Source organism: Notechis scutatus, chromosome Z (assembly GCF_049901735.1).
Source record: "Notechis scutatus isolate UNSWTSFEM ecotype Mainland chromosome Z, rNotScu1.2, whole genome shotgun sequence".
In the NCBI taxonomy this organism is placed as follows: domain Eukaryota; kingdom Metazoa; phylum Chordata; class Lepidosauria; order Squamata; family Elapidae; genus Notechis; species Notechis scutatus.
Genome location: NC_142025.1, coordinates 111,338,588 through 111,362,952, shown reverse-complemented (window position 1 = coordinate 111,362,952; position 24,365 = coordinate 111,338,588). Strand labels below are relative to the sequence as shown.

General features: G+C 40.0%; 1 pseudogene; it reads right to left on the bottom strand.

Annotated features, from left to right (window-relative positions):
- The window catches only part of LOC113427830 (vomeronasal type-2 receptor 26-like), a 49,078-nt pseudogene that overhangs the window by 11,597 nt on the left and 13,116 nt on the right, over positions 1-24,365 (bottom strand).

Below are 24,365 nucleotides of genomic sequence, written 5' to 3'. Positions count from 1 at the left end.
TAACTTGTTCTTCTTCTAATTTAATTTCTAATAAATATCCATACAATTTTTTAATCACCTTTTCATCAGTACCTGTCAAAATCTTATCTAAGTCAGTCAATTTATCATAGAAACCTTCCATTTTAGAATCTTTATCATACCTTGAATGTATTTGCGCATATGAAAACCAATTCATCTTTATACCTTGTTCCTCTAGTTTTTGTATAGATTTGAGTTCACCCTTTTCATTCAATATTTCACCATATCTAACTGTTCCTTTTTGTATATTATAGGATAAGAAAATGCTTCAATAGTCGATAGCCAGACTGGAATTTTCAAATAACATTGTCTTTTAATCTTCTCCCAGTTTAACCACAGAGACTCCCATATATAATGTCTTCTAAAATACCCCTGTGTTTTAGTTTCTTTATACCATAAAAAAGCATGCCACCCCAACAACAAATCATGTCCTTCTAATGTCAACAATCTAGTATTTCTTAGTGTTATCCATTGCTTAACCCACATCATTTGTAGCTTGATAGTACAACTCCCAATTAGGCAAACCAAATCCTCCTCTAATTCTAGCATCTTGCAAAAAATTTAACTTTATTCTCGCTTTCTTACCTTGCCATATATATTTCAACACAATTTTATTTAAATCTTCAAAGTAATCTTTTCCAAGCCTAATTGGAATTGTTTGAAACAAATATAAAATTCTGGGTAATATATTCATCTTGATTGTTGAAATTCTCCCTATTAGTGACAGTTGTAATTTTTCCCATTTTGCCAGATCTAGCGTTATCTGCTGTTTAAGTTTGATATAATTATTCTCTTTTAGTGTACCACATCTTGCTGTCAAGTATATCCCCAAGTACTTGATCTTATTCATGAACTGAATTTTCAATAGGTCTGCCAGTTCTTCCTTTTGTCTTGATAGCATATTGTTTGTCAAAATCTTTGTCTTATCTTTATTTATTTTCAAACCAGCCACCTTTCCATATGTCTCTATCTTTTCTATCAATTTTGGTGCTGTTTCTAGAGGGTCTTCTAAGATGAAAAACAGATCATCTGCAAATGCTTGCAGCTTACATTCTTCCTTTTTGATTTTCATTCCTTTTATATTCTTTTCATCTCTAATATTTCTGTTTAGCACTTCCAAAGTTGACACAAACAACAGAGGTGATGGTGGGCACAACTTAGAAAAAGTAAAAAGAGCACACTGCACTTTGTTTAATTATCCAAAGTTCTTATAACTCTCTTCTCCAAAAACTTATCACCTTTTTTTCCCCTACGTTTCAACACCAGACTCCAGATGTTGATAGAAACCCAGAAGAGCACATGCAATAATACTCTCCCAGGCTCTTCCCTCTATCTTATCAAATAGCAATGTCCTTGAAAAAAGTCTCAGTTCTTTCTTTCTCAGCTTTGTCTGGTCACAGGAGAAATAGAATATTTCCAAGCCTCTAGTTGGCAGTGTTTCAAAGTTCTTTGCTTTCATTTTCCCCTCCTTTTCCAAGCAAAATAAAATAAGAATTAATTAAAAAAAGAAAAGATATTTAAAAAAAAGAAATAACTAAAAGGAGTCTCTAGCCTAAAATGTTACAAAATCAAAAAGGAGAAAAAATAGATGGAAAAGAAAAAACCAGTCTAGTTTCAAAATATAAGATCATGTATAGAAAATCCAGCAATGAAAAAAACATTACTTTGACATTCCTGTTTAAAATCGCCGCTTAATCACTTCTGTCAAAACTTTTACAGATTCTTTCTTTTCCTTAGGGTGTCCTTTCTGTTAGGAATAACATAGGTTACCTAACGTAGTTTGGGTAAAATAATATATATAGACTATGATAGTGAATTTAAGTGTGTGTCACTTTAACTGCAAAGCATGTAATTTTGGAGTGCGGCTGTAAATTGCCATAAGAGGGAGCAAGAGAACTTGATTGATTGCTAGCTTACTGGATTTCTTGCAGACGATGGTGGATTGATGATTTGATAACTGTGTGTTCCCTGCTGTTGCTGAAGGAAGAAAAGGAGGTTTTACTTCTTCATATCTCTACTACGAAGAGATATATTATTGGACTGATATTTGTAAGTTTACTGACCTCTTTTCGACACTGGACTTTGCAACTGATTAATCCCGGACGGACTGAACTAGTGTATGATATGGGACTGTTTGACTATGCTATAAATCTTACTGGAATAAACTATTTAACTAGCATGGTGTATCTGTTTTACTGAGTGTAAACTACAACAACGTTTATCTCACATATTTGCCTGCCTGCCTGAGTGCCGTGCAGGTTCTGCTAGGGTGTATATCCCTAACACTGCTTATGGGCCCAGGCTGCACAGTCAGACTAATCAGGATATAACAGGCTTATATAAAGTGAGAGTTTGTGTAGTTACACAATACTGTAAACAGACAGCTGTGTTTTATTAATTATAGTTTAATATCCAGAAAAAGATGGCACAAGTCAATTTACAAAGTTTGTCTCTAATATCCAAACTTGATGGAACAAACTATGTTTCATGGTCTATGAAATGCATCCTACTTCTACGCAGAGAAGGTTTGTGGAGTATAATTCAAAACCCACCAGAGGTAGATGCTTGGGATCCGGAAGATGAGAATGATGCCCAGAAAATACAAGAATATAAACTGAGGTTTCCGGTTTGTCGGCCCGGCGGCGGTAGGATTCGCGATGGCTGCGCGATCCTGCCGGCGCTAGCCGTTTTGGGGCTCCGACCGGACGGGTGCGAGGAGCAAGGCTGCCCTGCAGGGGTAGCTGAAGGTAAGGGGATCCGGAGGAAGGGTTTGGGGTGTTGCAGACCCCCTCCTGGCGGCAGAACCCCCTGTTACCAGGACGGTGCAGCGGCGGTCCGTAATGGCCGCCACAAAGAAGTTGACAGCCAGGGCAAGTATGCGCAGGAGGAAGAAGAAAGTTATTGAAAGTAAAAGTTCTTCTTGGTCGACCCAGGGCTTTGAGATTTATCTAATTTAATTCCTGGAAAGATGGTTTTCTGATGATTTCTTCCACAAGAGAAAAAAAAAGCGGCTATTTTGAGGTGCTGAAGGAAAGTTTACTCTCCCTCCCGCGGAATTAAGTCGGAAGGGAGAGGATAAAAAAAATATATAAATTTGGATTTTGTTGGAGGAGATGCCTTGAAGACTTGAGGACAGAAATACAATCTTAATAAGGCTTTAAAATATAGACTTGGATTCTTTTTTTTTTATTTGTTTGATACCACCCTGGAAGAGGAAGGGGGAATTTTGGCTTGCTTGGATTTATTGAGGATTGTGGATTTTGGGATTGTTTTGCCTTTCTCTCGGAATATTTGGTTGGTGTAAGAAGAAAAGAGAATAAAGAAAGAAAAGATTTATTTATAATGGCTTTCCTTTTTGAAGACCTGAGGGATGAATATGAGCAAACAAAAGCAGCCTGCAAAGATGGCATGGAAAAAGCTTTTCTATTTCTAGAAATGGCGCTGGTCAATTACCAACAGACAATGGAACAGATGGAATCGGAAGAAGAACAACAAGGAAGAGACGAAGACGCCATCTTCATTGAATCCCAAAACTTATCTAAGGAAGAAGGAAGGAAGAGAGCAAGGAAAATGAAGGACTTAAGATCTAAAAAAACATTTGAGAAAGAGAAAAATATGATGCAAAGTAAATATAATGATAACAAACAAGAGAAAAGGGAACACAACAGAGAAGGGATCCCAGCAAGGTAGAGGTTAGAAGAAGAAGGGGGGGTAGGAAGATTTGGTGGGGAAGAAAGAAAGGGGAAAGGCGGAGAAAAGCCTCAAAGCTTTAAAATTGGATGGGAGAAGAGGGATTTTTTTAGAGACAAAGGATGAAATATAATTTTCTGTAAGAAAGATTCTGCTAAGGTACAGAAGATGGTATTGTAACATTTATATTTGAAATAGTAAATTAGAATGGTTTAAGATTTAATAAGAAATTAAAATGTTGAAGTTTTTAATAATGATTGATTTTTAAAATGTAATAAAATATCGAAGGAAAGGAGGATACAATGTATTTAAACATTTTTGGTGGATAGAATGTACCAAGCAGAACCAAATTGGGTATTTGTTATGCTGAATGTTAATTTTACTAACTTAGGGGAGGATAGAAAGGCATCATACTCTGATTAGTGATTTCAGGAGAAATTTTTTTTATTATAAGAAGAGATAGAGAGATAAATGAATGGGCAAAAGATACAAATTTAATGATTTAATTAAGATGGATTAAATAAGATAGAAATGTGAAGAGTGATATGTGCTATTATTTTAGCCCATGCAAAGAGAGGTAACTGGGGCCAAGGTACTTTACTAAAAGATTTTTTTTATGTTTGTTTGTGTTTGTTTGTGTTTTATGAGAATATTGGGGAAATTATTGTAGAAAGATAGGGAAAGATTTAATATGTAATGATTTGTTTGTTGTTGAAACTTTTAATAAAACTTGTTTTAAAAAAAAAAAAAAAGAATATAAACTGAAGAATGAGCAAGCTCTCTGTATAATAGGACTGACACTCTGTGACCAGCAGCTTGTCCATATTCATGTAGAAGAAACAGCTGCAAAATGTTGGGAGAATTTAAAGAAGATTTATGTTCGAGACAGTGTAGGAGCACATATAAATCTTACACGGAAGCTGTTCAGAACACATCTTCAAAAGAATGGAGACATGTTAACTCATTTAAACACTATGAAGAGAATTTTTCAGGAACTGCATGAAAAAGAACTTATCTTCACAGAACTACATCAGGTTTATATAATTTTGCCTTCATTAGATGAGAGCTATGACGACTATGTAACTTCACTGGAAGTACTGCCAAAGATAACCTCACATTAACTGACATTACTGGCAGATTAATTGAAGAAGCCAGGAGAAGGCTTGAAAGGGATCAACTCAGAAGGAACAACCACAAGAAGATAAAGAATCTACAACAGCCTATACAATTAGAAAATGTTTTAATTGTGGAGGAAAAGGACATTTGGCTAGATTCTGCAAGAAAGGAAAACGCAACAATGCCAGCCAGAATGCTAAAAGGCATCAAAAGGATAAAAATGCATAGAGTTAGCCATGTATAGCAACGAAACTGTGAATAATAATTTATGGGTTGTAGATAGTGGAGCATCGCACTGCATAATGAAAGATAAGAAAAGATTTGTTAAAATGTCCACAAGTTCACAGCAGATATCGTTAGCTAATGGCTGGAAAATGAAAGCAAAGGTGAAGGTATTGCACATTGTTCTTGCATAAAAGAAAATGTAAAAATGTTATATGTACCACAACTTAAGTTTAATTTGCTTTCGGTTAGAGTTTTGGTTAAACTAGGTTATGTAGTTACCTTTAGGGGAGAAAAGTGCATAATAGAAAAAGAAGTTAAAAAAGTTACTGCAACTTTAAAAGGTGAATAGTATGTGTTAAATGATAATCCATCAGAGGTAGCTAACACAGTTTATAATAACGTTAAACCTCATGATGAATGCATACATTTGTTACACAGACATTTAGGGCATATAAATTTTAAAATGCTCAAGAAGACGGTTGAACTGTCTGAAGGTATAAAACTGAAGTCTTGCAGTAAGTATTTGCACTGTAATGTTTGCAGTCAAGAAAAAAGCAAGGTAATACCAGCAAATAGAATTAATGGATTTAAAACAAAGGAGCCTCTAGAGGTCGTATTTGCTGATATTATAGGTCCTAAAAAACCAAGTGTGGGAGGTGATCATTATATATTAAACATAATGGATCATTATTCTAGATATGGTAAAACGGAAACATATCAGAATTTCTTTAATTGGTTGAAGTTTGCTGAAAGAAAAACTAAAAGAAAACTAGTAACTCTTGTAACTGATAATGGTACGGAATTTATAAATAATAAATTCCAAAATAGACTGAAGATGGCAGGTGTTGAACATAAAAAGTCTGCACCATATAGGCCACAACATATAACACACAACACCCGGGGGAAAGGTAGGGAAGCCGGGAGAGAGAGAGAGAGAGAGAGAGAGAGACGGCGAGGGGTTGACCGCCCGCCCGAATAAGCCGGTCAAGTCTGCCCAAGTTTAAGAGAACTGAGAAGTCTTCAGCCAAGGGTTTCTCAACCTCAGCAACTGTAAGATTGAACTGTAAGATTGGAACGAAGACGCAGCGGCTGCGAAGCGCAGGACATAATTTCAATTTCAACGAAGATAAGCTCCGGCAAGAGCCGGCGCTGGCAGTTTGCAGCTCGCCTTCGCGAGACCAGCCCCGCGGATCGCCCACCGGCTCGGCTAGCCCGCTGCGCGCCCGTCAGGAGTCCTGCCTTGCCGCTCGCGGGAATATCGCTTGACCGGACGGCGGCGGCATCTATCCTTGCTGGAAATCGCCGGCGACGGTTCCTGCTACCCCCACCCCCACCCTCCCGCTAAGCGTGCAGCATCTACCGGCACCATAAAGATCGGAGAAGTGAAAGATAAAGATCAAGCCAGCCCGGAGACAGCCCGGAGGCGCAAAGGAACAAAGCAAGAACAAAGGCAAGCGGGCAAAGGCCGGGAGTGGAGGGGGGACGCCATTTTAACCGGGACGAAGCATCGAGACAAAGAAGAATCCAAGCGGCGGATCCGCGTAAAAGCAAGGCTCGTTCTTGCAAGGGATCCGCTGTAAATCCAAGTTAGAATTTTCTGTCCCGGGTTGGTTGGGGAGACGACGGGCAGTGAGGGAGGAAAAATTCAGAGGAGACACCACTGCCGCTACCACTGCTACCGCTTCGCTCTGGAGAGAGAAGGAGGAAAGCCCGAGGAGCGCCAGAAGGAGGAAAGCCCGAGAGCGCCGGCCGGGTGAATCGCTCCTGAGCGAGAACGCTCCAAACGTGGCTTTTTCCCCAACTTTGAGAGTTTTCCCTCAACTGCTGAGTGAGAACACTGTGTTACAACTTCCTGTTTACAGAGTAATAGCGATCTGCTATTCAAAAAGCGATAAATTCCTCTCATCAGCTGCTAGTAAAACAATCAACCCGTTCCTTGCAGACTCCTAATACTACCTCATTACCTCAAAAACTTACAACTTTTCTACCTCATCACCTATATCAACGATTAGATAATCAATTTCTATAAAATATTTTATTAATGGTTTTATTAATTTATTGTTTTTAATTGATTAGTGTGATTAGAGTGTTTAGTGCAAACAGTGTGATTACTGACTAGATTAAAATATCAAAATTCATGTAATTTAATTGAATAGCAAAATCATTGATTTAGTGAATTTAAATGAACAGTGTGATTAATAATTAGTGTAATTAATTGATTAGTGATTAGAGTAATTAATTGATCAGGCTGATTGTTGCTCAGGAATATTATGTGACTTGAGAGATTACTACAATTGATTGTTTGATATTGTTTGATGTAATATTGGCTATATAGATTACCCAAAATTGTTCCTTTAATTAATTCAATCAACGTACTATTTTACCAATACTACCATGCCAAAAAGTAAATCCTACGTCAAACCACAACCTAAAGAGAAGATAATCCCCACCAATGAACCACAAGACTCCTGCACATGCCTTAAATGCTACAAAAATCTAAAGGATAATAAATACTCCATCATATGTTCTCTGTGTAAAAATACACTCATAATGACTGCTTGGGATTACCTGAGCAAATGATTAAATACCTAGAATCATCCAATGAGTATCCATATTTCTGCAAATCATGCATACCCAAACTGGATCTGTCTGAAAGAGATGATACCATCGAAACCATTGAAACATCCCCAATCATCGAAACCATTAAAACATCCTCAACACCATAGTAGCATCCCTGGACGCCGTAAAAGAAAGAATAACCAACCTTGAAAAAAAAGACACAACGCAAAAACCTGAACATCAAATAGCTACAAACCACATCTCCACCCATCAACCACAATCCAATCCAAAACCCAATCCACAAATAAACACAACCCAGACAAATATTGATATCCCAATCCTCATCAGAGAAGCTGTTGAGCGTGAACGGAAACGTCCAAACGCCATCTTATTTGGACTAGAAGACATCAATGTCAATGATGACATCACAACTGTCCGAAACATCATCAGAGATTATCAAGCATCAAACATCTCCGCTGATGAAATACTTGACATTTCCCGCATCGACCGAGAGCTCAAAAATAGAGACGGCTCTGTGGCCCCACGCTTGTGCAGGGTCATTTGCAAAAAGCGAATCAAGCAAACGTAATTCATTTATACTATAAACTCACTCGCCAAAACCAACACCAACCACAAGAACCTCCGTTGCCGCCCTGACCTAACCATACAGCAATGTGCCCGCTCCCATGTACTCCGCATCGAACTCAAAACCGTCTAGACAATGGAGAGAAGGACCTGTACATTGACTACCATGCTGACTGTATCAAAAGTAAGCCACGCAACCCAATTCTCAACTTTTACCCTCAACCACAACCTACCTCAACCCATCCACCATCACCCAAGACTAGGCACGCGCGCCCCCAACTACCTCAATTCTAACTACTGCCGGACTTAAATGCAAACTACTCAATACAAGAAGCCTCGTGAATAAAATACCTGAATTTCTCATCCTCCTTAATACGTTAACTTCGACATTATATTTGTCTGTGAAACATGGCTCAATGCATCTCTCCCGACTCCATTACCACAGTAAGAGACTATCATGTTTACCGATCAGATCGTGAAAATCGCCGAGGAGGTGGTATTGCTATATTCTATAAAAAATCCTTACATCTAAAAAAATATCCAAGTTACCCAGGAGCTTGCCCTTCCTGAAACCATCATCTGTGAACTATCCTTAAATATCACAATTCGATTCTTACTATGTTACAGAGCACCTGATTATGACATCGAACATGTAAACAAGCTAAATACATTACTAACATGGGCTACATCCTGCCCATACCCTTTTATCTTTCTTGGAGATTTCAATCTACCTCATATCGACTGGACCCTAAATAATTGTACAACTGAAATCATACACACAACCTTCTACAATGCTATTACAAATCTGGGACTGGAACAACTAGTAACCAACAACACTAGACTAAACAACTGCCTCGATCTCATCTTCTGCAATAGTTTGAATTTAATTTATGGAATACAAACTAAAGAACCCTTTTCCAGCAGTGACCACAATATGATTGACTTTTGTCTCAACATACGTCCACACAAAAATCACCTCAATGATGTAATCCCCAATTATAACTTCAAAAAAGGCAACTATGATCTTATAGACAACGACCTCTCATCCCTTGATTGGCAATCTCTATTCTCTGGATGCAATACCGTTGAAGACCATTACAACATATTCTTACTTGAAATCAAAGAGTCATCATACTATATGTTCCAACAACAACTCCCAAAACAAAACAAAAAGAAGATTACCCATATCAATAAGGAAACTTCAATCCAAAAGAGATCACTCTGGCGGAAAAACAAATCTGGTCACGTTGCCAATTTCAAAAACCGATACAAAAATTTATGCCACCAGATAAAGACCGAATGCACCAATTATCACATTAAACAAGAGGAAAACCTTCTAAGCACCAATTCCACCCGTGCTTTTTTACAATTTTGTAAACAACAAACTAAAGACTCAAGGTCCATCCCTCCCTTGATAGGACCTGATGGTAAAGACTTCTGTGACGACACCATTAAAGCCAACATCTTTAACACATTCTTCGGCTCAGTATTTGTAAACAGCAATGCCCAGTATTTCCTAACCGTACCACAGATAACAACAATGACCTAATACATATCGATTTCACAGAAGACAATGTTGAAAAATCACTACGCAATCTAAAACCATCCCTATCTATTGGACCGGATGGAATATGTGCCTACTTCTTAAAAAAGCTATCCACTGCCATAGCCAAACCTCTAAGCATAATCTTTGAAAAATCTTTCAGGACCAGCTCCTTGCCTAACCTATGGTCACAAGCCACAGTCATCCCCATCTTCAAAAAGGGAGACCCAAGCCTAGTTGAAAATTACAGACCAATCTCCTTATGCTGCGTCACCTGCAAAGTCATGGAATCAATTATTAACCAATCCATCATCCTCCACTTAGAGACAAACAACCTACTCTCCAATAAACAATTTGGTTTCAGAAAAGAACTATCCTGTAATCTGCAACTCTTACACTGCAAAAACATATGGACGACACAACTCGACCAGGGCAAAGCAATAGACGCAATCTACACAGACTTCTGTAAAGCCTTTGATTCAGTGGTACACGACAAACTACTCCTAAAAATAAAAATCTTATGGTATATCTGGACAACTGAATAACTGGATAGAAGCATTCCTATCAAACAGACAACAAATGGTCAAAATCGGGAGAGTCCTATCAAATCCAGTACCTGTCAATTGTGGTGTCCCTCAGGGCAGTGTTCTAGGACCAACTCTCTTCATACTCTACATAAACGACCTCTGTGATCATATTAAGAGCAATTGCGTTCTCTTCGCTGATGATGTAAAGCTGTTCAATACCACAGACAATACTGCTACCCTACAAAAAGATCTTGACTATGTATCCGAATGGTCAAACAAATGGCAACTTCAAATCTCAACAAATAAATGCTCTGTCTTACATATTGGCAAAAAAATCAGAAAATAAAATACAAGCTGAATAGTCAAGACCTTGTTGATGACCCAAGCTCTGTAAAGGACCTTGGAATACTCACCTCTAATGATCTGAGTGCTAGAGCCCACTGCAACTACATAGCCAAAAAAGCATTAAGAGTTGTTAACCTAATCCTACGTAGCTTTTTCTCTGGCAATATCACACTACTAACCAGAGCATACAAAACATTTGCTAGACCAATACTCGAATACAGTTCATCAGTCTGGAACCCTCATTACGTATCTGATATTAGCACAATTGAGAAAGTCCAGAAATATTTCACAAGAAGAGTTCTCCACTCTTATACTCGTTGTAGAATACCTTATGCCACCAGACTTGAAATTCTAGAACTAGAAAACCTTGAATTACGCCGTCTTCGGTCTGACTTAAGCATGGTATATAAAATCATACATTGCAATGTCCTACCTGTCAATGAATACTTCAGCTTCAACCATAACAACACAAGAGCACACAATAGATACAAACTCAAATAAACCGCACCAAACTTGATTGCAGGAAATACGACTTCAGCAATAGAGTAGTCAATGTCTGGAATACTCTACCCGACTCTGTAGTATCTTCCCCAAACCCCAAAAACTTTAACCTTAGACTGTCTACCATTGACCTCACCCCTTTCCTAAGAGGTCTGTAGGGGCGTGCATAAGCGCACCAACGTGCCTACCGTCCCTGTCCTATTGTTTCTCTATTCTTTTATTTTTCTTATATATACCCATCTCATGTATTCACAACTATGTATACACTTATACTTATTATCTTGTAAACAATTGACAAATCAAATAAATAAATAAATAAAAAATAAATAAACATAATTCCTTTATAGAAAGACGAGGCCAAACAATACAGGCAATGGCTCGTACTATGTTTTCGGATTCAGGATTACCTGAAACTTTGTGGGGAGAAGCAATAATGTGTGGTAATCATATATTGAATAATGTTGTTAACTCAACAACAGGTGAATTACCATTCACATGGTGGCATGGTAGAAAACCTGACCTAAGCTACATACACACATTTGGAGCACCAGCATGGGTGCATATTCCTACACAACTAAGGGGCAGCATAGGGCTAAAAAGTTATTCTTTGTAGGTTATGAATCTAATCACAAATCACAGATTCTGGGAAAAAGGTACACCTAGAGTTTACTGTAGTGCTAGTGCACAATTCCTAGAACATGTAGGATGGGAAAAACTGGAGCAAGATTCAAGTAAGGAAGTAATCATAAAAGCCTACAAAAGACCAAATCACATATCAGTAATAAGAAGAGTACAATTAAAGAGGAAGTACAGGAAGAGCACATAGGACCAGAAGAGGAAGAAATAGGTGAACAGGAAAAAATAGATAACCAGGAACAGGTAGTACATGAAAGTCCACCTGTAAGCCCTGTAATACCTAGACGATCAACACGTGAAACCAGACCACCTGACAGGTACCAAGCAAGTGTAGTTTGCAAAGTTAATAAAGTTCCAACTACTGTTGAAGAACTTAGAATGTATCCAACAAAGGAACAAGAAAATTGGCATAGAGCAATGGAGAAAGAATTAAATTCATTAAAACAAATGGAAGTTTATGAAAATGTAAAATTACCTCCAGGTGAAAAGTCCATTGGTTGTAAATGGATATTTAAATTAAAAACAGGTGAAAATGGGACTGTTACCCAAAAGGCTAGGTTGGTAGCTCAAGGATTTAATCAAACTGCATGTGATTATGATGAAGTATTTGCACCAAGTCTAAAAGCAACAACCTTGAGAGCAGCTTTAGTGTGGGCAGCTAAGAAGAACTATATTATAAATCACTTAGATGTAGAAACTGCCTTATCTGCATGCACCATTGCAGCACACTATATACCTAAAGAACCCTGTAGGAATTAAGGATGATAAAACTAATAATGACTGTTGGAAGCTTAAAAGAGTCTCTATGGATTAAAACAATCTGGTTACGAATGGAACCAATATATTGTTAAGGAGTTAAACAATATAGGGTTTAAAGCAGGTTTAGCTGATCCATGTGTATTTAAGAGAGAGAAGAATGGAATAGTGTCATTATTATTGTTGTTTACAGATAAAATTGCTTTAATTACAAAAACTAATAATGAAGCTACTGAAATAATATCATTATTAGGTAAGAGGATAAAATTAAAGCAATTAGGAGAGATAAAACAGTATCTAGGATTGACAATAAATAAAACCAAAAATAGCTATAAGATATCTCAAGAGGATAAGATTTATCAATTACTAAAAACATACAAGATGGAACTTTGTAAGCCGGCTAAAACTCCAATGAGTCAGGAATTTGGCCACACTGATGCTAAAAGTCAAAAATTCGATAAGACTATTTATCAATCACTAATTGGTAGTTTATCATACATTAGTAATTGGTCAAGGCCAGATATTGCATATGGCGTTAATCAATTGGCAAGATTTAATGCTGAACCCACTGAACAACACTGGCAAGCAGCAAAACGTATATTAAGATATCTTAAAAGGACAATGCAGTATGCATTGTATTTGGAGCCAAAAGATGATCTGATTTTAAGTGCATATGCTGATGCAAATTTTGCAACAGACATAAACACTAGGAAATCAACTTCAGGTACGGACCATACTATTAGGAAAAGCACTGATTGGTTGGAGGTCAATTAGACAGCAACACATAAGTATGTCCACAATGGAAGCAGAATTTTCATGTCTATCTTTATTATGTACTGATTTAATTCTGTATAAACAGTTGTTATTAGATATGGGAATAGCTGTTAATGATTCCATTGTAGTTTATGAGGACAATCAAGCAGCCATACGGTTGGCTACAAATATTGCTGTGAAAACGAGATCTAAGCATACAGATCTTAGATATCTGAATGTAAGACAATCTGTAAAAAATGGTTTGATAAGATTGGAATATTGTATGACTGAAGAAAATATTGCTGATCAGTTTACAAAAGCCCAAGGTTCAGTCAAACACAAAGAAAGTTGTGATAACTATGGTTTAAGGTTTTAAATATATATATATATATATTACCCAAAAGGGGAGTATGTTAGGAATAACATAGGTTACCTAACGTAGTTTGGGTAAAATAATATATATAGACTATGATAGTGAATTTAAGTGTATGTCACTTTAACTGCAAAGCATGTAATTTTGGGTGCGGCTGTAAATCGCCATAAGAGGGAGCAAGAGAACTTGATTGATTGCTAGCTTACTGGATTGCTTGCAGACAATGATGGATTGATGATTTGATAACTGTGTGTTCCCTGCTGTTGCTGAAGGAAGAAAAGGGGGTTTTACTTCTTCATATCTCTACTGCGAAGAGATATTATTACTGGACTGATATTTGTAAGTTTACTGACCTCTTTTTTGACACTGGACTTTGCAACTGATTAATCCCTGGACGGACTGAACTAGTGTATGATATATGGACTGTTTGACTATGCTATAAATCTTACTGGAATAAACTATTTAACTAGCATGGTGTATCTGTTTTACTGAGTGTAAACTACAACAACGTTTATCTCACATATTTGCCTGCCTGCCTGACTGCCATGCAGGTTCTGCTAGGGTGTATATCCCTAACACTTTCAGATCTTAGAATAAAGAAAAAGTTCTCACCAAACCAGCACACTCTCTCTTTCTGTTCTCTTTCATATCGGAGCTGTCCCAACTTCAGCAGCTTTAATGGCTGCCTCATTGCCGCTGGCAAGAAGAGCTTCTCCTGGATCTACCAGGGACTTTGCGGTATCCCTGGGATCGATAGGATGTGCTCTTCACTTTCACCATCTCTTCGGGATGGTTTACATCTGATAGGACCATCCAGGAGCAAAGATAAAGGCAGCGATCTCAGACCTCCAAGATCACATGCCGTCTTGTCATGATGCCAGGTCCCACCCCATGGTCGTGTTACATCTTCATGTTGGTGTCAGTTCGCTTCAGGTATGGGTCGGAGGGGTTTGAAGTGGGTAGTGATGCAGTTGCAGTATGGCTTCTGGTCCGTGGTCGTGTCTCATCTTCTGTGTGGGTGGTTTTCTAATTTGGAGGAATCTTTTTGTGTGAAGTTCATTTCTAATTAGGGCCAATTCTGTTCTTTTTAGGATGCGTTTGGTGGCTTCTGTGCTGGCGTGGAATTTCAATTGGAAGCTTATGGGGATTAAATTTTGATCTTGGCTGTTGCATAGGAATGTGAGGTCACATAAGTCCTGGTCAGATGGTGGGTTTCCTCTTCGTAGAGGTGCAATATTTGTTTTCTGAGGTTTTCACAGGTATTTGTATGTGGATCTTTGGTTATTCGGGTTTTCTCCTGCGTAAAATTGGAAGTATCTAGGCGACGTTTCGATGAAGTCTCATTCATCATCTTCAGGCTTGTGTCTTCGGCTTTGTGCTTCTCAGAGTAATGTGCGCTTGCAGCTGCTTCTACACCAACACAGCAGCCACCAAACACATCCTAAAAAGAACAGAATTGGCCCTAATTAGAAATGAACTTCACACAAAAAGATTCCTCCTAGACCAAATCAACAAAGATCTCCTCACACTTCACCTCAGACTCAGCAACAAGATTCACCCCTTACTTTGGGACAAATCCAAACAACTCGCTGTCTGGAGAGCCGAAACACAGACCACCCTCAAGACAGACACACACACCAACAAACTCAGAAAACTACAACAATGCCAGAAACAAACTCCTCCCCCTCACAGCCACATGAAACAAACAGTGCACAACATCTCAGACAAGATCCTCACCAAGCGAAACCAATGTTCTTTGAAAGGATTCAACTTTGCTGTCGCTCCCAAACACATCCCCACAGAAACCATCATATGCGGAGTTGAAACCAGCCTGACCAAAACCAACCCTGATGATGCTAATAGAATCAGACTCGAAATCACCAACATCCTTTGCACTAGCAAACCACCCAAAAGCAATTTATCCAAAGAAGAACAAACTGCACTACTTAACCTGAAAGAAGACACCAGCATAATAATCCTACCAGCAGACAAGGGCAACGCGACAGTGGTTATGAACACATCTGACTACCAAACCAAGTTAACCAACCTACTCCTAGACCCCACATACAAACCCCTAAACACAGACCCCACCACCTACCTAGAAAAAGACACCAGATCCAAAATAAAAGCCTCCCCCATCAGTGAAGAAATCCAGCAAAGAATCATACCCAGAGAGAAATCATCCAGATGCCATAAGCTTTATGGTCTCCCCAAGATACATAAAGAAGGAACCCCACTTAGACCAATAGTCAGCTCCATAGGCTCACCTCTACAAAACCTAGCCAAATTTCTTGCCAAACAACTACAGCCCTATGCAAAATCCATCAAATCACACATAAGAAACTCATTCCAGTTCATTGAGATCATAAAGAAACAAAACTTACAACCCAGCGACCTACTAGTGAGCTTCGATGTCATATCCCTCTTCACCCAAGTGCCAATAAAAGAAGCCTTGACAGCCATCCAAAACAAATACACCGCCCCAAGCACATCCTAGATCTGACCAACCACTGCCTATCCAATACATACTTCACCTACAATTGACAAAAATGCAAACAAATAGAAGGAGCACCCATGGGATCACCCCTCTCACCTGTCATCGCAAACCTCTACATGGAACACTTTGAAAAACAAGCTCTAGAAAAATATGATCACAAACCCAAACTCTGGCTCAGATACGTAGATGACACCTTCATAATCTGGCCACACAGGAAAGAAAAACTGAACAACTTCCTCACACACCTCAACAGCCTACACCCCAAAATACAATTCACCATGGAAACAGAAGCTAACAATCAACTTCCATTCCTAGATGTCTTAATATACAAAAAATCCAATGGCTCACTAGGACACACCATCTACCAGAAGAAAACACATACAAACCGCTATCTACACGCACTCTCACACCACCACCCAGCACAGATCAATTCCGTAGCCCAGACACTCATCTCCAGAACAAAATGCTTAGCCGATGAACAACACCTAAAAAACAAACTACACACTCTCACTAACATACTAACAGCCAATGGATTCCAAAGAAAGAAGATTACCCACCTAATCCAAAAAGAAACCCCAACCAAAATCCAAGACAGAGAACCAGAGAACGGCAAAGCCCTCCTCCCATATATAAAAGGCACTACAGACAAAATGAGCAAGATCCTCCAAAAACAAAACATTTAAACAGCATTCTGCACAAACAGAAAAATATCCACCATCCTAAGAAAACCTAAAGGCAAAATCGAGTTAGAAAACCAAGGAGTATACGAAATCCCTTGCACCGCCTGGCCCACCACATACATCAGACAAACTAACAGAAGAATAAGTGTACACATTGAAGAACACAAGAACTCAATCAAAAAAGAAGAACCAACCTCTTCCCTGGTCCAACACCTCAAAGCCACAGGACATGAGATTGATTTTGAAAATACCAGAACTATCGCCAAAACCGAACACTTCAATAACAGAATAATCAGAGAAGCCATAGAGATAGAAAAACACCCACACAGCATGAATAAAACAGATGATACCTCTCACCTACCAGCCATTTGGAAACCCATCCTCATGAATAAATGAGTACCTAACATGGAGAATGACATCAGACCCACACCCATGAAGGCCACACAAGATGCTACCACCACACTTCCACATAGAAAGCAGACTCACACGCACACAGAAGATGAGACACAACCACAGACCAGAAGCCATACCGCACCTACTTCAAACCCCTCTGACCCATACATGAAGCGAACTGACTCCCACCATGAAGATGTGGCACGACCACGAACGCGAAGCCAAACAACAGGATCACAGCTCACCAGCTCAAATCTCCCGGCAACTAAGACTAACCTGAGCACAACCAAGCCCCCACCTGAACAGAAAAATATGATCTCCAGCCAATCAGAACACGGCCAACCCCCACCCAATCAGAACACAGCCAAACCCCAACCAATGAGAACACACCCCCACCCAATCAGAACACAGCCAAGCCCCCACCCAATCAAGTCACACCCCCACTAGCAGTTAAAAGGAAGAAGCAGCTGCAAACTCACAATACTCTGAGAAGCACAAAGCCGAAGACACAAGCCTGAAGATGATGAATGAGACTTCATCGAAACGTCGCCTAGATACTTCCAATTTTACACAGGAGAAAACCCGAATAACCAAAGATCCACATACAAATACCCGCGAAAACCTCAGAAACACACACACACACACACACACAAAACAATAATAAATAAAATACTTATTCTATTCCAATTCAGCTCTATCATTAATGTTAGTTACAGTCTTTGACATTTTTAACATTTCTTTTCAATAGGGTGTCATACTTCTAGGAACACTTATAATATTTCCATAATTTTTTCATGTATCTTTCATATTCCTCTTCACTTAAATTTTTATAACACATTTATAATAATTAAAATGTTCCCCTCCTTTCCTAATTTCATTCTCCCATTCTCTTTATTTCATTCAGAAGAAGATGGCGGGACCCCTCATCAAACCGGAGCAGTTCCTGCAGATGGTCGATGGGCCACAGGAAGCGTGGTCCATGCTGAAGAGCACTGTTCACACTGCCGGCTGCCAACAGCTTGGTTGTACCAAGCCAGGATGGAGATGCATCGAACGAGATACATGGCTCTGGACACCGGAAGTACAAGATGCCGTGCACCTGAAGAAACGGCTCTACAAGGCCTTTCTTCAGGACAAGACCAGCGAGAAGCTCTGCGAGTACAAGGCGGCCAAAAAGGCAGCCAAGAAAGCAGTAGCGACAGCCAGAAGCTCCCACTACGACGACATCTACGAGAAGCTGAACACGCGAGAAGGCGAGAATGAGATCTACCGCCTAGCCAAAAGCAGACACAGGAAGACCCTGGACATTGACCAGTTTCATGGGATCAACGACGAAAGGGGAAATTTGATCGTCAACCCCAGAGACGCCACCGAGAGGTGGCGGCAATACTTCGAGAAGATCTCCACCGAGGAGTTCCCACACCCACGAACCCCGCGAGGTGACCCCGTCGAAGGCCCAGTCTCAGGCATTCACGCCAGCGAGGTCACCGACGCCATCAAGGCCATGAAAAGCGGTAAGGCAACAGGACCAGACGACATCCCTGCCGACTTCTGGAAAAAGGCACTACCGGGCTCGGCATTGTGGCTGTGCGAGCTGTTCAACAACATCGTCTCCACGGGAATAGTGCCACACGACTGGTACCGCAGCACCACTGTTCCGATCTGGAAGGGAAAGGGCAGCCCAGCGGACTGCTCCAACTACAGACCGGTCAGGTTACTGTCACACACTATGAAGATCTTCGAACGCGTCCTCGATAAGCGCATTCGGGACATCGTCGACATCAGCTCAACCAGGCCGGATTCATCAAGAACTGCGGCACCACCGATGCCATCTTCGGTGTGCGGATGCTGATGGAGGCTCACAGAGAGAAGAAAATCCCGCTCCACACCGCCTTCTTGGACTTGGAAAAGGCCTTCGACCGAGTCCCGCGATCTCATCTGGTACGCACTGCGAGATCACGGCGTGCCCGAGCTACTCGTACAATGGGTCCAACTCCTATACAGATGTCACAAAAGCCGTGTAAAGCGGCAGCTGGGATATCAGAGGAGTTCAATATCACCGTCGGCGTACACCAGGGCTCTGCTCTCTCACCACTGCTGTTCATTCTGGTGATGGACACAATTACACACGACCTGCACACGCCCGCCCCATGGACGCTGCTCTACGCCGATGATGTGTTCCTGGCCAACCTGCGCAAGGCTGAACTCGAGCACCTAGTCCAACAGTGGCACGACCGCCTCGAGCAGTTCGGGCTCCGGTTGAACCTAAAGAAGTCCGAATACCTGACCACTGACAACGAAACGACAGGCTCCATCCACGTGAACGGGCAGGAGCTACCGCGCGCCTCCACCTTCAAGTACCTGGGAACTACTCTTGGGGAAGAAGGCCTACTACAAACTGAGGTGGCAGCCAGGATCAACGCAGCGTGGGGCAAATGGAAGTCCGTCACGGGCGTCCTCTGTGACAAGAAGATGCCGATGCGCCTGAAGGCGAAAATCTATAACTCTGTGGTGCGCCCGTGGCCATATACGGCGCAGAGTGCTGGCCGGCGACCAAAGAAGTCGAAAGCAGACTCCAGACAATGGAGATGCGAATGCTCCGATGGTCGGTAGGCCTCACCCTACTCGATCGCGTCAGGAATGAAGAAGTGCGCAGACGGTTCAACGTCGTGCCCATCCCCACGGTCATGAGGCAGTCCTGGCTACGATGGTTCGGCCATGTGAGTCGCGCCAAGGAAGAATCCATCATCAAATCTGGATGAAGGTGATTGTCGGAGGAGCGAGACCGCGTGGTAGACCTAAGCAACGCTGGATGGACACGATCAAGGCCGATCTAGAGATCGCGAAGGCAGACCCGACATACGTGGCAGACAGAGAGGTGTGGAAGCAGTACTCAAGGACATTAGCGGACCTCGCCAGAGCGCGAGACAAACGCTGAAGAAAAAGAAGAAGAAGATTCTCTTTATTTCATTTATTTATTAAACATTCCATTCCATTACAATGAGTATTTTATCTATCATTTTAATCACACTTGTTTCATATTTTCAAAGTTCATTTCTATTTCTAATGTAACAATACTATCTTATGTACCCTTGCAGAATCCCCTTTTCAATTAAGTTTTTACCCATTATCTCTGTGTCTTCTAAATAGGCTTATACCCTTAATCCTTGTACATTTTCCCTGTTTCTCTATGTCCTGTTTCTGTCCTTTTTCATTTCTTTTCCTTCCCCCTTTCCCCCCTCTTCTTCTCCCTTCCTTTTTTGACCCCTATTCTCTCTAATTCTGATTCTCTTTTCTGTAATCCTCTCTTCTGTTTCTTCTTAATGTTGTAATTACTTTTCAAACTATTTTTTGGGGGGTTGTTTTTTCCGATCTTAAATTTTCCACTCTCTTTCCCCCCTTTCTTTTCTTTTCTCCACATAGAAATACTTGGTCATTGAAGATGGCTTCTTCTTTGTCCCGCCCTTCTTATTCTACAGGCATTTCTTGTTGTTTCTCATAGTTCAGGATCTCCATTTCCAAAAATTGAAATACGAAGCCAAAAGAACATCTTCCTTCTTGTGCATCTTCTTTCTGTTTTGTTAAGTTCCATTCTCAATTCTTCCAAGAGTGGTACCATTTTAAAAACTTTTAAACAACCACCCGATTAATTTTAGTCCTTTAGATCCAATAGCCAAAAATCCAAAAATCAACAAGTAATCCAAATAATCCAAAGCTGTTTCTTCTTGCTTCTTTTTTCCACTTTCTCTTCCTGGGGTTCTCTTATCTTGTTACAAAGTTTCAGTTAAAATGTCTCTTTTAGGAATCTTGTTAAAGTTTCACTGTTAATTCCTTTCACTTCCAGGTGGTCTCTTCCATTTTTCCAAATCCCACCCTTTTGTTTTTTTCCTTCTTTTAAAAGTTTTTGAGAATCCAGAAATCTTTATTATCCCTTTGACATTTTATTTTCAGCTTAAATACCTGTTAATGTCAAAGTGGATTTTTGCCAATTTCTTGCTTAAATCTCTTAGTTGTCAATATAGGGAAGAAAAGAAAAAAAAACAAATCCTTTCCCTTCCCTCTCTTTTTCGCTGCTTCAAAGTCTTCTTTGGGAACAATGTCCTTTATAATTCAAATTCCAGGGTACCTTATATTGTTGCTTTTTCAGTTCGACCCAGTCAGCCAAAACTTTCTCTTCTTATCTTCCTCCTGCACATTCTTTTCCAGTTGAGTTCTTCTTTGAGGTGTCCATTTCTGACCACCACTGCAACTGCCTTCGGGAAAGGGAGTAATGGCCAGCTGGGGAGGAGAGATGCGGCTATCCTCGACCCTTCTGGCAGTTTCCCCCCTCTTCACCACCTCTACAGGGTGGCTTAGCCCCGAAACCAGCCAGCTCAGGGTGCTCCAGCGGCGAGCACAGATCAAAACTGCACACGATCATAGATTTTGGTCTGTTGCCGAAGAAGCTCAAACCGGAACTTCCTCTGATTACATCATTTTGAGACATCATTGGTCTGAAATAATAATTAATTCAATATCTACAATTATTGGTATCAATGGCTTTCTATATCCATCAACCCAAGTTTGCAAAGAATTTTTTTGCTGGTCACAGATGTTTTTCTCAATTTTTTAATTTTGAAGTCATCAGACTGATGAAATTTAGTACACTGGATTGTGCAGTAGCTCTTACTTCAAACCATGCATTGTTAACAGAGGGCCAAAGTAATGAGTACAATGCTCTGTGCCAGGGGTGTCAAACTCACTCTCATTGAGTGCTACATCAGGAGGCAGGCAGTGGGCCTGTCCAGCTGAGCATGGCCAGGGTGGGCATGGCCCGATCAAGGTCACTCATCTCTAGGAAACCTGTGATGTCCCAGATGGTCTCCCCAAACTCAGTTTTCAGCTGGGAAAACCTCCCTGATTGCCTCCTGATGTGGCCCTCAATGAGAGCGAGCACTCTGCCAGCAAAAATGGGCTTGGTATTCACTGGCAGAGGCACCATAGGATGGTCCTTCACTGTTTCCAAAGTGGCTATGTGGGCGAGATCCAGGGGTGGGATTCAAATTTTTTAACAACCACTTCTGTGGGCATGGTTTGATGGTCATGTTATTGGTTGGGCGTGTCCAACTCAATATCATTCACATTGAGGCAGGTGTCTCCTTGCCTGGCCTCTCATGACTGTGGGGATGCTGCAATAGTCATAAGTGTGAAAAATGGTCATAAGTCACTTTTTTCAGTGCCATTGTAACTTTGAATGGTCACTCCACACAAGCAAAGTACCAGCAAAGGAGGGGGAAAAAACCTCCAGAGAAGTTCCTAAGACAGGAAGTCTAGTCCTGCCAAGAATGTAATAAGGTTTAACTGAGAGGCAGTTTCTGTAAGCAACACCAGAATGTTTCCTTTCTGCCTTCCTTACAGAATTAGGCCAGTAATTTATTCTAACAACCGGTTCTCCAAACTGCTTAGAATGTTAACAACCGGTTCTAGAGAATAGGTGCCAACTGGTAGAATCCCACCCCTGGCCAGATCTAAGTACCCCATGGGCTGGATCTGGCCTGTGGGCCTTGAGTTTGACACCCCTGTTCTATGCCAACTATTAGAAAAGTAATCCTTCTTACAGACAATTTTTTCCTTCCCTAGAACATTGTTATTTGCAGGTTTAGAGGAGATGCTTTGAGACTTTCATCAATAAAGATATTTTTGTCCTACATAAATTAAGGCAGACCAGTCTACATTCAGGCAGCTTACCTGATTAAAGCCTACTGGCCATGTGATGGAATCTACAGAAATATTGAAGAACGTGTCTTCTGGAGCTGTGGGATCTATCATCCCAACTTTGATCCTAACAAAGGATTGGTTTGGGAATGAGATCCAGTTGATGATATCATATCCACCAATGAATTCTCCATTTTTATCAAAGGAGACCTTCTCACCAACAGTGTTGTTGAATCTGACACTTCTCAGAAAAGAATGAACCTGAAAAACAGGGACAGCCAGAGAAGGACAAAGAGAGAAAAGGACAGAGAAGAGAGAAAAATTCCATACATTCAAAATGTACATATGGATGTTTCTTTAAACAAAGAAAATATTAAAACTTTTTAATATTTTAGTTGTAGATCAGTATTATACAAGTAACATAACAATCATTCCTATAGAGAGGCAGAGGTAAAATATCAGTTTACTGAAAAAGAATCAACATAGCATAGCAAAATAAGAAAACCAGCAAAAAAAATAATTAGCATTTAGTTTAAATGCTAAAGCAACATAGTTGGGTGACATCTAATAAATGCATAAGAAATGGTAGGATGTATAGTGCTATAAAAGTTTAATGCTATTCTTACTTGTAAACAGCCTTATACTTGCTGTAGCCATGCTAAGGTTTGATTTGAAATATTGCAGTTACATCCCAACAGACTAGAAACCAGATGATAACAAGATAAATGTAATTGAAAAGCTTTATGTTTATCTATGTATATATTCTCTTCATACACACAAGCAAATACATTTTCCAATTATGTCATATTTTATCCTATTATTGTCTTATACATTTGAATATATTATCTATAATGGAATGGAGCCCCTTCCCTATGGTTAACAGAGTATAATGCTAATACTGATAGTAGAGTGGGCAGTCCTATAAGATTTTGCCTATAGATGAATAATAATAAAGAAAGCAGCTTGGAAGAATCACTGTGTGTCAACAAGAAAGTTTTGGGCAATTCTGTCAATTTCAGGGATAGAATAATATTCTAAGAAATGTGGTTGTAATTTTATAGAATTCAATTTACAATTTTAATATAAGCTCAATATTACAGTTGTTTAACACATTACTACATCTCATTTTTTTATCTAAATCCCACTATAGCATATGGTTTGTTTCAGTTTATGGACAGACCTTGCAACTACAGATATGGTTGTTCCAATGGTGCTTTTAGAAGAAACAACTGGACTTTCTTGATTTCCTTGAAGAGGGTTCTCTTCTCATCCAAGAGCTTCTTCAGTTCTAAGTGAATGTTGGGGAATGAAAAGATTTATATTCCTGACAGTCATCTGGTCATTCACATTTTTTCTGAGAGTTATTGAGGACACTTGGAGGTCTTCAAAGAAAAGCAAAAAAAGTCCAGTTGCCTCTTGAAACAGCACTTTTGGGACAACTGTGACCTGGACAACTGATATTCCCCACAGACAT